Genomic DNA, 16,921 nt, shown 5'->3' with positions numbered 1-16,921 from the left:
TGAACACGCACGGATCAGACGGACACATTGCATGTCTCATTCACCAGTGAGAAAACTTTGAAGTACAAAGTGCATAACATTACCAAAATAACCAACATAAACAACTGGTTTACATCAGAATTAGTTAAAGCACACTTTCGGTTGTGTAGACATAGTAACTATATCGTTGCGCTAATCCGTAAACGAACACAAATTTCATAAGCAACACAATGTTTCATCAAAGTATAATATCTGAATCCATCTCAATACAAACATATCGCGTACCTACCTTACAAAAATAAACAGTGCAACGACCCTTTCAGACCCTTTGCCTCCTGCAGCTGTTTGCATCTCGTGGTAAAGCAGTAAAGTTACCAATGTTCATTTGGGTTTTTGCTCTTTGCTGATCCAGGCAGTTTTTGCTGTTGTTGTTATAAAAGATGTCTTTCGTTGTGTGCCTCCTGTGCAGGTTGTCAATTCAGCAGAAAAGTTTGCCATTCTCCCTCTGTTTACAGATGGGAGATGAGCGCACGTGAACGCGCCGATGACGTATGGTGTCTGCGTGGACTCGCTGTGCGGTGGCATTCAAATTACGCTTACGGATGAGGGACAAAAAAGACAACGTCCGTTCGGACCGAGATCTATGATTGGTTGAACATTTTTTGGTCCTACGCCTTTCACAGATGACATAAATTTCTACAAATACTTTTAAACAACTTTACATAGTGATGCTATCAGGATGTGAGTTGAGTTTTAACCAGCATAACTAAAAATAACTCTGGACAGATACCCTGCCTTTAATCATGGTTGTGTGAAGAATTTTTTTTATTTATTTTTTAATCTGTTAACGTGATAAGCATTGATTTGAGCATTTGATTACCTTTTGTTGCAAATGTAAAGGTTTTTGAGTAAAACATCACTTTAGGGATTTTCACACTTGATATAGTTAACCCCGGGTTATTCTAAACCCCGGGGTAATTAGAATCCTAGGTTATCTGTTGTATGTTTCACATTATTCGTACTTAACCAGGAATTAAGAGATAACCTTGGGTATTCATAATCTGACGTTTCACACTGTGCATTCCTAAACCCTGTGTCAGGAGTCTCCAACCCTACACACCTGTCTGTAATTATCAAGCAACCCTGAACACCTTGATGAGCTGTTTCAGCTGTGTTTAATTGGGGTCATAACATTATAACCCTGCTTCCTTTCACACTGCATGCGTTTGGCACCGCAATGCGGTGTTAACCCCGGAAAAGCAATGCTAACCCTGCTTCAGAGCAGGGTATCATAACCATGGGTTAATTTTAGGGATAACCCCACTTTTAAATTACAAATGTGAAACGATCCTTAACCCAGGGTTAAAAGCATGGTTTAGAACAAAGATAACCCAGCGTTAAGCGCAGTGTGACAAGCCCTTTTTTGTATTGAAGACTAACCGGATGCGAAGAGACATGTTTTCTGGATTCTGTGCACAGCGTTTGACATATAAGGGATGACATTTAGGGCCTATTTACACCTGGTCACTTCATGCGTTTTCATAGATTGGATAGCTATCTGATTTGTTTTGCATTTACACTTGGCCACACAAATGTGTCTCAGCTGAATGGATATGAATCCGATCTTCTGTTCCCATGCAAAATGCAAATACAAAATGACTCGCTGAACTAAAAATGGCAGCCACTGTTGTCCTCTAACTTCATTTGTGAATGCAGTAAAAAAAAGAAACGCTTGCTGCAGCGCTAACTTTTTCATCCGTGTTTGCTTCTTCAAGTGGCAGGGCATCTGATTTGATCCAGAAACATTTTTAGTTATGCTGGTTAAAAGTCTCCTCACATCCTGATAGCAATCACTATGTTAAGTAGTTTAAATGTATTGTAAAAATGTATGTAATCTGTGAAAGGCGTAGGACCAAAAAATGTTCAACCAATCATAGATCTCAGTCTGAATGGATGTTGCCTTTTTGTTCCATCATCCGTAAGCGTAATTTGAATGCCACCGCGCAGCTTGTTCACGCAGACACCATACGTCATCAGCGCGTTCACGTGCCCTCATCTCCCATCTGTAAACAGAGGGAGAATGGCAAACTTTTCTGCTGAATTGAAAACCTGCACAGGAGGCACACAACGAAATAAATCTTTTATAACAACAACAGCAAAAACTGCCTGGATCAGCAAAGAGCAAAAACCCAAATGAACATTGGTAACTTTACTGCTTTACCACGAGATGCAAACAGCTGCAGGAGGCAAAGGGTCTGAAAGGGTCGTTGCACTGTTTATTTTGGTAAGGTAGGTACGCGATATGTTTGTATTCAGATGGATTCAGATGTTCTACTTTGATGAAACATTGTGTTGCTTATGAAATTTGTGTTTGTTTACGGATTAGCGTAACGATATATTTACTACGTCTACACAACCAAAAGTGTGCTTTAACTAATTCTGATGTTAAAACAGTTGTTTATGTTGGTTATTTTGGTAATGTTATTCACATTGTACTGCAAAGTTTTCTCACTGATGAGATGTGACCGTCTGATCTGTGCGTGTTCATGTGTTTTGAAAGAGGTGTGACTTTGGATGGTGATTTGAATGGAGGGTGGGATTGTGATTTCATTGCTAGTCGGCTTCCGTTAGCATTTTTCAAAATTAGATACCCTACCTTTAAGCGAGTGACATATATACATCCGCTTGGGAGGAGTAAAGTGCTGACGCATGTGGTTTCAACAACCAGATGCATTTACATCTGTTTAGTTTTGACTGGAATGCGTCCCAGGCCACCTCCTAAAGTGGTTTGCACGATCAGATTTAAATCAGTCTCGAGGGCATACAAATGTGTGCTTTTTTACAAATGAAAATAAACAGACCTTCACTAAAACATGGTAAACTTTGTGTATAGATTGTGGTAAGCCCAGTAAAGAGGTATTTTTTAACAACTTTAGATCTCCCAAAAGTCTACAACCTTAATAAGATAAGTTTACATCTGGTCTGTGCTTAAATGTAAAGGGCCAATTCACCTAAAATTATTAATGCAATTGCTTTAAATGTTTTGACAATCAGCATTTTTACACATTTCCATCAACCTATCTATACATCCTTATTCCCATGCTGGTTGGGTGCTGGTTTAGTTGATGGTCACCAGCATACCAACACCAAAACACAACATATGCTGGTGCTGGTATGCTGATGACCACCAGCTAAATCAGCACCAAACCAGCAGAGAATGATGCTGGTCTATGCTAGTTGTCACCAGCAAACCAGCACCAAAACACAACATATGCTGGTCTTGCTGGTATGCTTTTTTTCAGCAGGGTTACCCAGCTCCCTTATCTCACTCCAGAATAAAAAACTTAAAAGTTGTCCATATGGTGTTGGTGTGAATGTGTATTAGGCTTCTTAATCTGCATAAATAAAGTGAAAAAGTCAAAACCACAGTATCAGTTTTTTACTAATGTTTTTCACTTTTAATTAATATTACCCTTCTATCTTATCTCATAATATCTAATCTATTTCATCTATAGGCCCACACCTTCAATTTAATTGAGCTTGCATGCATTTATGTGGAAAGTGATTTCATACTAATGGTGTAAAACTAATATAATAAACTTAAATTAAAATCTAAATCAACACTATATCCCCAATTAATAATATAGAAAGTGTAAAATAAAGTGTAAATGCATGTTGAGTTACTGCTGCAATTCAGATTGTGAAATTGGTGAAGGACTGCTTAAGCAGGGTGGGGGAGGGGAGAAGAGGCCGCATGGGGGAGGGTAGAGCACGTTGCTGTGTGGGGGAGGTGAAGACATTTTGGCAGCTTCACTCACTTCACTGTGCAGAGAGACTGAGTGACAGAACGAATTCAGGTAAGACATGTTTAATTTTAATTACAGTGCATTGAAAATGCGCTGTACTGTTCTTACTGGGCTTTTTATTATTATTATTATTATTATTATTATTCTTCCAACCAAATTTCCGCAATTAATACGGCTCGAACCGGTTAACTTAGAAACTTCATTCAAACTCTCAAACGTGCGGACTATTCGGGAATAGTGTGCTATGACTTTTATAAGCGATCGGGGGTACGGTCTTCGCCCCAGGGGCGAAAAAGCAGCCGAAAAATCCCATAGACTTAACATTGGGACAAACTTTGACGAGTCGTAGCTCAGACCTAGGATTTCACAGAAACTTGTGACTTGCCACATTTGAAGAGGCTGGCAGGCTCTGTAAGAACATACCTCACAATGGGGTGTAAGCTGTACCCCTGGGGTGTAAGAGGTCCCCAAATTTCCCCATAGACTTATAATGGGGCAGGAATCATGCCCATATAAGGAACTAAAAACGTCCCGGATGGGATATCTTTGCAGCGCAGTGTCATAGAGACATGGGGGTGGGCTCATTTTACTCAGGCATCCAATCAGTCCCTTAGGATCCTTATTGAGCTATCAAGCCACGCCCCTAGCAACCATTTTGGGCACCCTAGCAACATCTCCCATAGACTGCCATTATAAAATGCCCAGATGGATATCTTTGCAGCACAGTGTCACAGAGACATGGGGGTGGGCTCATTTTACTCAGGCATCCAATCAGTCTCTCACCATCCTTATTGAGGTATTAAGCCACGCCCCTAGCAACCAAATATGAGCAGCCTAGCAACATAATAAACAAAGCCTTATATCTCTGGATCCGGACATCATAGAGACATGGGGGTTGGGTCTTTGGGTCATATTAGCTTCATGCTAGCTTCATGCTAAGTCATGCTAGCTTCGTGCTAGTTTCATGCTAGCTTTATGCTAATTTTATAATAAATCTTGCTAACTTAATGTTAAATCATGTTAGCTTCATGTTAAATCTTGTTAGCTTCATGGTAAATCATGCTAGCTTCATGCTAATCATGCTAGCATCATCTTAATCATGCTAGCATCATGCTAATAATGCTAGGATCATGCTAATTTCATGCTAAATTCATGCTAACTTCATGGTAATCATGCTAGCATCATGCTAGCTTCATGCAAATCATGCTAACATCATGCTAATCATGTTAGCATCATGCTAGCTTCATGCTAATCATGCTAACATCATGCTAGCTTCATGCTAATCATGCTAGCATCATGCTAGCTTCATGCTAATCATGCTAGCATCATGCTAGCTTCATGCTAATCATGCTAGCTTCATGCTAGCTTCATGCTAATCATGCTAGCATCATGCTAGCTTCATGCTAATCATGCTAGCATCATGTTAGCTTCATGCTAGCTTCATGCTAATCATGCTAGCATCATGTTAGCTTCATGCTAATCATGCTAGCTTCGTGTTTATCATGATAACATCGTGCTAGCTTCATGCTAATCATGTTAGCATCGTGCTAGCTTCATGCTAATCATGCTAGCATCGTGCTAGCTTCATGCTAATCATGCTAGCATCGTGCTAGCTTCATGCTAATCATGCTAACATCGTGCTAGCTTCATGCTAGCATCATGCTAATCATGCTAGCATCATGCTAATCATGTAAGCATCATGCTAGCTTCATGCTAATCATGCTAACCTCATGCTAGCGTCATGCTAATCATGCTAGCATCATGCTAGCTTCATGCTTATCATGTTGCTTCATGCTAGCTTCATGCTAGCATCATGCTAGCTTCATGCTAGTCATGCTAGCATCATGCTAGCTTCATGCTAGTCATGCTAGCTTCATGCTAGCTTCATGGTAATCATGCTAGCATCATGCTAGCATCATGCTAACGTCATGCTGAATCATGCTAATCATGCGAGCATCTTATTTCATCATGATAACTTTTTTAAATCATGCTAGCTTCACACTAAAACATGTCAACAGCCAGGTAAACTACTAGACTAAATTTCTTTTACATTTCTGTCAATCAACTTTTTGCATTTTCATGCACTGGTAATTCCTTGGGAATTGCATATCTAGTTAACTTTGAGCTGTTTTTATAGTCTGACATAGTCTTCAGGATTGTTTTTAAACTGTTTAAGGTTTGCATTAGTTTAATTAACATTACATGAAGTTCTTACATTTGGTAGCAATTGTGTTTTTCAATTAACATCATTATTCTTGTCAATTAGAACCTAAACTGGCTGTGAAAACCTTGCTAAAGTCTTGTTTAACTTTTTAATACAGTTGATTTTCTACATGAAATCCTCTTTCATAATGTAATTTAATGAACATTTTGTGAAAACATTGATATCTTTAATATTTACTGAGTAAGATTGTCTCAAATATTGAAGTCATAAAGAAATTGATAACATTAGGTGAAATCAAACTTTTAAAATGTCTCCAGTTTGAGGATTTAACGTTTTATTCTGTTTTTAACGTTTTATTCACATTTATTAACTGAGTGGTACTTGGTTATATTTACTACATTCCTGTGAATGAATAATTTAACCCATTGTATTTGAAATGATGTGATGATTTACTTTGTGGTGATCTTGATCAGATATATTTTTTTATTTAACAGATAATGGAAAGACAGAATCAAGAAAATGAGAAGGTATGTCTGTAGTACCTCAGTTTTTTACAGGCAAATACTCTTTTTAAGTTTTATTTGACATTATACTAGCATGTGTTATGAACATGAGGACAATCGTCTTTAATACACAATAAAATCTTCATAAGAGTGTGGATTTAAATTACTACGTGCTTATACCACCATTAATGTTTTACAATTTCATGATAAAAGTTCAGTTTCATTAATTAAAGGAAAATATGATTAATTTGTATGCACCACATCTCTTTTAATGCTTAATGTCTCTTAGGTTTCATAACACCTACAAGATTAACACGCTGATCAATGTTGACAAATAATATGTAAGTAAATGACATATATGTATTAACACAGGTATCAGAAAAAAGAGGCAGGAAGAGATCAAGAGAGCATCATAGGCCTGGACAGGCAGAGAGAAGTGAAGAAGATGACCAGGTAAGCATGTTTTAAATGTATGTTTTAAAGGAAAACACCACCCTTTTTCAATATTTTACTTTGTTCTTACCTCAACTTAGATTAATTAATACATACCTATCTTTTTCAATGCTTGCACTTAATCTTTGTACAGCGCCTTGTGAATGCCTTAGCATTTAGCCTAGCCCCATTTATTTCTTAGGATCCAAACAGGGATGAATTTAGAAGCCACCAAACACTTCCATGTTTTCCCTATTTAAAGACTGTTACATGAGTATTTACACCAGTAAGTATGGTCGCACAAAATTAAACGTTTGTTTGGATCTTAAAGCATCATGAAACGCTAACCATCACTTTTTTTAGATGTTAACAAAGTTAGTTGTGTTGCACATCATAGAAGACAATGTCAGTATCTGTTAATTTTAACATCAGGAGAAAACTAGTTAATTTTCAGCTTTTTTGTGATATTTTTGTCTTCCGGGTTTAAACTCCATATCTTGTAAACGTCACGGGCTGTGACGTGGCAAACATGAGAAAAAGCACAACGCATCATAACCTGAAAACCACGCCCACCGGTGTCTCATTATTATTTATAAGATAGCGTGTTCTTATCCAATGCGGAGATGTTGTGTGTGTGTGCGCCTGTGCATGTGCTCCGTGCGGCCAGGTCGTTGGATGATTTTCCCCACGTTGCAGTCAGGATTAGACTCACCATCAACTAAATTTGCTCTGGAAAGCTACGGGAGGCAGGTGGACTTTGATCTGTTCTGAGGTACCATGTGAGGACTTTTAATTATCTTCAAACACGCTATTATTTCAACTATAACAGTTTTACTTGACCTTTGTTTTAATTAAATATTATATTCAGTTGAATTATTTCTGTAATACTGCTAATCTTAGAAACTCTTAGTTTATTTCAGTTACCCCGCCCACTCATCATCGTTCTTCTCACAGCGTCCATGCCCATTTAAGTTGCATTTTTCAAAATGATAGTGAGGTAGACTGGAACTGAAACAGTTGGGTCTAATAAATGGGACTAGGCTAAATGCTAACACATTCACGAGGTGCTGTACAAAAATGAAAAGTGCACGCATTGAATAAAGATAGGTATGTATTAATTTGTCTAAGTTGAGAAGAACATAGTAAAATATTGAAAAAAAGGTGGCGTTTTCCTTTAAATCAACTCTGCTGGGTGTACATTTTGTCTATTGATACTGTTGGAAAGCATCTTTTGAGGCGATTTTTGTGAGCATATCAGTGAACACCCCTGACCACCTGATGAGTTTCACGTCTTTGTAAACGAAGGTTTAATGCATTTTAGGAAGGATTGTTCAAGTGCACCTATGCAGCTATTGTAGAGGTGGGAGGTAATACAAGACACACCCGAAAATTCTCGGGCCAGAATCATATGTCCAAATTTCAGTCAAAACCGTTCTATTTCATCATAAACAATCTGAAAAATAAGGCTTTAAGTGTAAAATACAGAACATGTCCTTTAAGATTGCCTTGAAAGGTTGTTCAGGAATTAGTATTGCTGTGATAATTGATTGCCTTTTCCAATACAGATATACAGATGTTCTTTTTCCTCTTCGAGAATATTCCAGAACCCAGAGAGAAAGACCTGAGTCAGATGAGCCTTATGATTCCAACTCAGATGGTATGTATTTTATCAGACTGTATACAGACTTTCAGACATGTAGAGCAAAGTATGTTTTGACTTGATTTGTGCATATATCATGATGTCTTGTTCTTCACACAGAAGGCCCTGACTCACACATAAAGACCAAAGACAAGAGATCATCAAAGACTGAGAGAAATGGTAAGATTGTTTGATGTAAAGTTAATTCATACAAAAAAGTCCAGTGTTAAATTAACTCTCACAGAGTTGATTTCAACACTTTTTCAGAGTTTATATAGCTCCAAACTTATCAAGAGTTAAATGAACACTTTCAAGAGACACTTTCAAAAAACATTTTTAACACTAGGCCAGAGTTTCATTTTTTTGACTTAAAATAGTGTTAAAATAACACTAAAAGGGATTCAGACAATTCACACTGTTCAGAGTTAGGTTTGACTATTTAGGCTTTGACTAGTTAAACTCAGTGCAGAGTTAAATATTTAACACAATGCCAGAGTTTCTTTGACTCATAGAAGTGTTAAAGGAGTCATATTATGAGACTTTTTAAAGATGTATATTAAGTATTTGGTGTCCCCAGAGTGCATATGTGAAGATTTAGCTCAAAATACCCCACAGTAGGGCTGCACGATATGAGGAAAAGCTGCGATGTGCGATTACATTGTTTAAAGGCGCAAAAGAGGATGTTTCCGCCGACTGAGAATCCAAAGACCGTTACTGAGTTTTTTAAATAATCATTTCTAGGGAACACCTTCCAAACCTCGTGCACGAGTATTTGAACACGAATGTTTGTTTACCACTGGCATATGCTGTGTCGAGTTCATTCACATTCATTATGTGAAATGATATGGTAATAAACACATAAGACTTAAAGTTAGATCAGTCGACGCTACTCCCATTTCAACTAGCATGTAGCAGACTGGTCACTGCCTTACAACTACAGTACAAGAACAACGTCGATATACCTGAATAACAGTACAACAATAATTATTTCCCAAAGATAGAATAATCACTGTTACCTGTCGGGAAGAATTTTTGCGAACTGCGCGGCTGTCTTGACACCTCTCTGTTCCTTCATTGATCTCCAGCGTTGAAATGTTTCTCCAATAACACCTCTGTTAACATTACGTTCTTCTGACAATTTTCTCCTCTTCTCAGCGACTTAAAAAGTCTTTCTCTTACGTCCTCTTTCGGGTTTCTTCTCTTCCGTGGTGCAAATTCGAAGAGGAAAGCAGGAGCGACAATGAAAACATACCAAAACTAAAGACGGAGTTTCATGCGCTATGCGCTAGCCGCTATATTCTACTTCTTATACTATCTATTGATTTTCTGTGTTCTCCTCTACATCTACTCATGTAAAGCTGCTTTGCAACAATTAACAATTGTGAAAAGCGCTATATAAATAACATTGAATTGAATTGAACGTCTCGCACAAGGAACGTAATGGCAGTGATTGACAAGCCAGAGGGCCAATTGCTGATGCAATGATTGCGTCAACGATTGGCTGATGTTTTTAAGGCCCTACCTTATGCACAGATGACGTATATTAATATTATTACTTTCAGTGCACCTAATAAATAGTCTTTTATCATTTAGTAAAGACGTATTATGTAAATGTATTAAACAAACATCCTCTTTTCCACCTTTAATGTTGCGATGACAATGTGATTTGCAATAAAAAAATTTTTTTTTCATGTTTTAGGTGCCTAAAAATGCGTGGAAAATGCTAGGCACATAGGTTCTTGTCACATTCTGAAAATTTTAATGTTTTTAACAATAGGCCAGAGTTTCGTTTTTAACTTGATGCAGTGCGGACACGCCTGGAAAAACAACCGCATTGCACTGTGTGAGTGTCGCGACCGATTCACTTTCTGTTATGAGCGCACATACATTAGAAATAACAAACTTGTACGTACAAAAGACACGATATGTAAATCATCCCTTACACAGTTCCTGTGTTTGTAACGCGTCATCTCTTCTAAATCCAAATAATTCCATATAGCTGAAGTGCTGTTCCTTTTCACCACAAGGTCTTCGTCAGACACCACATTTTCCTCACTCATCTTTCCTTCCTCCGCCATCGTATTTGCTAACGAGCACAGCGTCACAACTAAATTGACACCTCACAAATCAATCTGAGCATAGCTGACCTGGGGGTTCCCCTGATTGGCCTAATAGCATCAACGCGCCAACCATGTCTTCAGGGCTAAAAGTGATAGGTCAAAGGGTTATAACACGTGCTTAGCGTGTTTTCCCTTATTCATCGTGTTAGGCTGTCTGTTGTAATGTGTTTATATTGCAATGGCGATAAAAATTCGATGTATCGTTCTGCCCTTCCACACAGATAATTTTTTATACCATGTTAAAGTTGCCACTTTGTAGGTGTGAGCAAAAATGTGCCGTTGTGGGGTGTGTCACTTAAAATGTGAACGAACTAATGAAATGCAAACACTGATCGCAATGATGGTGACTTTAAGTGAAACACCCAATATCTAAACTAAGTTAAGAAAATAACTTTACATGTAAGATGTAAAATGCAAGTTTAGGTTTCAAACATAGATGGTGATAGAGAGGATAATGTTACAGACTGCAGCTTTTAACTCTGCATCAGTTTTACTTTTTAACACTCTTTAAGATTGGGACAATACACCCAGCAGTGTTCACCCAGCAGTGTTCAGGATTTTGATTTGTGTTCAGATAAGGATACTGAACATTAGAAATAAGCATAGTATGCAGCCACAGAATATAAGTTTATAAAATTTAATAAAAGTTAAAATCAGAGCATTAAATCTAAGTCTAATAACTTTGTTTTACCTACCATTCAATCAGCAGGACACATGGAAACAGAAGACTGAAATGTGTGGGCGGAGTGTAATTACATCTCTAATGCGTATCTACCAACCGCGTTTGAGGCGTCAAAATCGCGTCTACCGCATCTAGTTTGCCGCTTGAAGAGTTTGAATGCATTCGCGTGTCTAAAAAAAGCAAGCATTTGACGCGCATCAGAGGCAAAATCCACTTCTTGTGGGAGGGGCAAGTGCTATGCGGTTGTCTGTTTGCAAGATGACTGATGTTGATTGTGCATTTATCGAAAGAGTTACCGGTTTGTATTTGGTAACCTTACTATAGGGGGAAAATAAACGGCGTGGGTCGATAAACGTCACGTGACTCAAAAGTGAAATGTGTATTTACAACTTACCAGGTTGCCCAATGTCCTCACTGACACTCTTCCAAGTGAGGTCCTTTGTATTTCTGTCTCTATAGAAATAAGAACTTGTGTCGTATAGCTCCAGGTGACTGCTCACGGACAATATTAAGCGTTCCTTTAGGTTGAATGAGTGACTCCACAGCAGCAAGCGGGCTCCTGATTGCTTAACGCGGCGCGAAATTCCGCCAAAGTTAACATTTTTAAACTCGGGCGTCAGCAGCAAATTTGCGTCAAACGCAAAATGCACAAAAAGCACCATTCGCATGTACCGCGCCAGGCGCTCAATTCGCGGCATTTGTGTGAACTAGACGTGCGAATGAGGCAGAATTGCGTCTTCGCCCCGCGGGTCAACGTGTCTTCACATTGACTTAACATTGAAATCACTCGCGCTTCACACCTCTACCGCGGCTGGGGTAATCGCAGCATAAGGAGTTGGGTTAACACTGGCATGATTAACTCTAGCAATTAACTCAATTAAGTAAAATTTACTCTTTAGGAGTTGAATTCAACTCAGAAATGTTTAACACTGATATTTTAACTCTCCATTTTTTGCTGTGTATAGTTGATTGCTTTGTCCACTGACATTATTCACGTTTACCAATACAGATGTAACTTGTAATGTGTGATCTTCACTTTCCTCTTTTCCAGAATATTCCAGAACTCAGAAAGAAAGACCTGAGCCAGACGAGCCTTATGATTCCAACTCAGATGGCATGTATTTTATCATACTGTATACAGACTTTCAGACATGTAGAGCAAAGTATGTTTTGACTTGATTTGTGCATATATCATGAACTGTCTAGTTCTTCACACAGAAGGCCCTGACTCACACATAAAGACCAAAGACAAGAGATCATCAAAGACTGAGAGAAATGGTAAAATATAGTTGCTTGTCTTCTCCACGCACGTTATTCACGTTTACCAATACAATACAATGTTCTCTTTCCCCTTTTCCAGAATTGTGCAGAACCCAGAAAGAAAGACCTGAGCCAGATGAGCCTTATGATTCCAACTCAGATGGTATGTATTTTATCATACTGTATACAGCAGGGCTATTCAATTGGCAGCCTGCGGGCCGAACCTGGCCCCTGAGATAATCCGTTCCGGCCCTTCATGTAGTCTAGTGTGAAAAGACATATCTAGAATAAATGAAGTTTAGATGGACAACGGCCATACTGTTATAAGGTTACGCGCGTGCGTCTGTTTCATACAGCAAGAGCTGAACAGCAGAGCGTGAGTCACGTGACTTTAGGCGAGTAGAGCGAGCAGCTTCTCCCGCAAGACGTGATGAGTGACAGTGGTGAGTTAAAGAGACCACGGACTCTATGGCCATTATTAACTTTATTTGTTGTCTTTCAAGCTTACAACACCACCTTTTCTGTAAGTTGTTGTCAGATACGTGAGCTCAATGACTTGCATATCCACAATGACATTAGATGGCTTAGTAATGGAAACGCACTGAAACGATTTAGTGAACTATACCAAGAGATCCTGGGAAGTCTCCGAAATTCAAAGCAGGCAAAGTTTCAAATATTATGCGAGTCATCGTTCTCACACAAGAATGCAATTAAACTGAGTAATCACTCATCGCAAAATATAGGGCTACAGGAATAATTTACTTGTCAAAAAACAGCATATAACAATGTTATGTTCCATATTATAACTTACTTTTGTTACGTGCAATTAAGTGAGTAATAGTCTTGTGCCGGTGTTAAATTTTCATGTTGCTGTGATTTATGAAGGTTTTATTACGGTAGGCGATATTACCACAGTTTTGAAATGCATAACAAAAACAGGTTGAAAAGATAAGCAAATGTCATTGTTATGGTGTAAATAAAAGGTTTAATAACTTAAACTTGTTAAAATTATATATATAAAACAATATCCAGTAGAAATATGTAAACTGAACCAATCAGAATCAAACAGAATAAAGTCCAAACTGCACAAGAAGACAACTTTAGTGGTTTAAATGATTAATTAAGTGCAAAATATTATCAATCCATATGCACCCCATCGTTAGAAAGCGTCTTTGACCTTTGACTGTATGGCTTCAGCTAAAAATGAGCCAGGAGCAGCACTGCTAGATGCTTGGATACTCTGTAAAACAGGGAAGAAAATATTATGTTATGCTTTAAAGATGCATTTTAGACAATTATAGAGAATAAAAAGAAGGTAAAGCTTACTGATATTTAGTCTTTTTTTGCTTGTTTGTATGATTAAATATGATAAACAAATATGTGTGTTCCTTCAATCATAGTAAAAGAACACATATAGCTAAATATACCCATTTGTACCCACTGTACTGTGTATTCAACATACATAGTCAAATAAATTATGTATGTAACATTAGATTCATGGCTGTAAGTTTAAATGGTCATTATTACTGACAGTCAGACAGTGACACATCACTTAATTCAATTCACATTTATTTGTATAGTGGATTTCACAGTCAATGAAAATATACATAAATAATGTACACAATTAAAATATACATAAAACACAATTCTGAAAATTTAAATCATATTTTTTTGTCAAATATAATGTACCGGTGTAAAGATACTGTAAATTGGGTTATATGATCAAACTTGCGTGACCTGGTAGCAGTTGCGTTTTGCACTTTACATTAATTGTAGTCTATTTATTAAGTAATTAACTTACTGTAACGTTACCTGTTAGACTCAATTTCAGCTATAATTAATAATATATGTTTAACCGGATATATATTAGGATAGCCAGTATAACGTTAGCTTAATAGACGTTAGACAAATGTTAGACAAACTAAACATTAGCGTAACGTTAGCTAGCGGACCTTAGCATTGCTAAGTGGACACTTAACTGTTATTATTTAGACACAAGATATGAGATACGATGCAATGTATCTTACCTTTATCTCCGTGAACTGTGGATGATTGTCTGTAAAGTTTGTGTTCCCGTATTTTGCTGCCCCTTTCCGTCCACACATTCTACACATAGGGAAATTGTCTATCGCCAGCACGCCAGCAATCAAAAGTCTTTTTCACGTTAATTTGAAGACCCCGCAATAACACTACCGTGCAGTTTTACTACCGTGGTTTATCGTATTACTGAACAGCTGCACAAGCCTAGTGAGTAAATAAGTTAAATTCTTGTGTTAAATTGAGTGTAATATGGCTCTGTTATTTACCCCTTTTGAATGTAGAAAAAAAGCTTAGTTGGATGTCTTACAATGCACTGATGTTGTTGTATGTTTCAAAAAACAGCATGACTATGTTTAAATGTGGGGAAATGTAGTCATCATTGCTATATCTCAGGCCCCTCATTTGAGATGCTTTTCATGAACTGGACCCCATGACAGACTAATTGAATAGCCCTAGACTTTCAGACATGTAGAGCAAAGTATGTTTTGACTTGATTTGTGCATATATCATGAACTGTCTTGTTCTTCACCCAGAAGGCCCTGACTCACACATAAAGACCAAAGACAAGAGATCATCAAAGACTGAGAGAAATGGTAAGATTGTTTGATGTAAAGTTAATTCATATAGTTGATTGTCTTCTCCACTGACATTATTCACGGTACCAATACAGATGTACTGATACTTTCTTTTCTCTTTTCCAGAATTGTGCAGAACCCAGACCTGAGCCAGACGAGCCTTATGATTCCAACTCAGATGGAATGTATTTTATCATACTGTATACAGCTTACGCCTGTATCACACATACTCCGTATGCAGTACGTTTGCGGTGCGTAATTTTTTACATCCCATGTTAACAGGTTAGAGCTTTCACACAGTTTACGTATGCGGTCCGTTGCAGATGCGGTGTGGTGCAGCAGTGCTGCAATCGTTTCGGCAGCGAGTCTATTTTTGCTGTACGGCACGCAAGCTGCACGAGCTGATTTAAAGTGATAGCGCATGTTTTGTGGTCAGAATAAACACAGATTTACACAAAAATGCAGAAATTTCACCCTAAATGGATGTAAATACAGTTTTTCAGTAGTTTTGTCTGTATTTGTTTAATCCACGTATGAAGCAATTAAAGCAAAACACTTATCACGAGTTGAAAAATTATATGTATAACATCTTGTTAAATATTCTACCGTGTTTATATACATAAAGTATGCTATTCATTTTACCATTGTTTAATTATACTAACATACATACGCACTGCATATGGAATATGTACTTTCAGACATGTAGAGCAAAGTATGTTTTGACTTGATTTGTGCATATATCATGAACTGTCTATGTTCTTTACCCAGAAGGCCCTGACTCACACATAAAAACCAAAGACAAGAGATCATCAAAGACTGAGAGAAATGGTAAGATTGTTTGATGTAAAGTTAATTCATAAAGGTCCCTACTACATATTAATACTACATAAAGGTACTACATATTAATTTGGTTGTCACTTCACTTTTAATGCTTAATCCTGTTCTGTACACACACAGTTCAGTAATTTATGGAACTGGTTATTTTCATATTTAAGTAAATTTAAAGTTAAACATGTAGCTATATACAATCTATGAAACATGCCCCTTTCAAGAGCTGACCCGGACTCTACAGTTCCAAACAAGAATCGGGCCAGTGCTATAACATATATTACTATATTTTTTCTTGAGTTTAGGTTTAATGCACATATAAAATATTATAATACACAAAAATTATAAGACATGCATACATAGTGATTTTAATGATGTTAATGCCACAATCACACTTGCTTGCTATAAATATTGTTTGCAATCATTCTATGGTTTTATGACTTGGAGATTAAACTTGTGACTTTCTGTTTACTGTTTTTAGGTTCTCCTAGGCAGAAGAGTGGGAAAAGGCCCTGGAGTGATCCTGAAAAAAAGGCAGTTCCTGGCAAAGACAAGTGTACCAAGAGAAAGAACCAGTGCTACAAAACAGGGACTGGAAAGATATTTAAAATCATGTGCACAATATCATTCAATCTTGAAAGAAAAAAAGTTGATTAACTTTTTGTGTGTAAAACATGTTTTTTTTATGCTTAAAGAGATAGTTTATTCAAAATTGAAAATAAGTATGAGTAATTTGACATCTTAAATTGATGGGTAATTTTTTTACTGTTTAGGAGCACGTTTGTTTGGAAATAGGCTTATTCTCCCACTCCCCCACTGTTAATAAGTTAAGTTTTACCCTTTTGGAATCTATTCAGTCCATCTCCGGGTATGGCGATAACACTTTTAGCATA

The 16,921-nt window shown here is 37.5% G+C and overlaps 1 protein-coding gene and 1 long non-coding RNA gene across 2 annotated transcripts in view; both read left to right on the top strand.

Annotated features, from left to right (window-relative positions):
• The window catches only part of LOC135738520 (mitogen-activated protein kinase-binding protein 1-like), a 41,170-nt gene that overhangs the window by 13,828 nt on the left and 10,421 nt on the right, over positions 1–16,921 (top strand). The window lies entirely within an intron of this gene.
• On the top strand, positions 12,563–15,392 carry LOC135738519 (uncharacterized). The gene is made up of 3 exons (XR_012338026.1): positions 12,563–12,748; positions 15,159–15,218; positions 15,327–15,392. It is a non-coding gene; the product is annotated as an uncharacterized lncRNA (long non-coding RNA).

Source organism: Paramisgurnus dabryanus, chromosome 12, assembly GCF_030506205.2.
Source record: "Paramisgurnus dabryanus chromosome 12, PD_genome_1.1, whole genome shotgun sequence".
Lineage (NCBI taxonomy): Eukaryota > Metazoa > Chordata > Actinopteri > Cypriniformes > Cobitidae > Paramisgurnus > Paramisgurnus dabryanus.
Note: the sequence above shows the minus strand (reverse complement) of the source record. Positions and strands in the feature narration are given on the sequence as shown.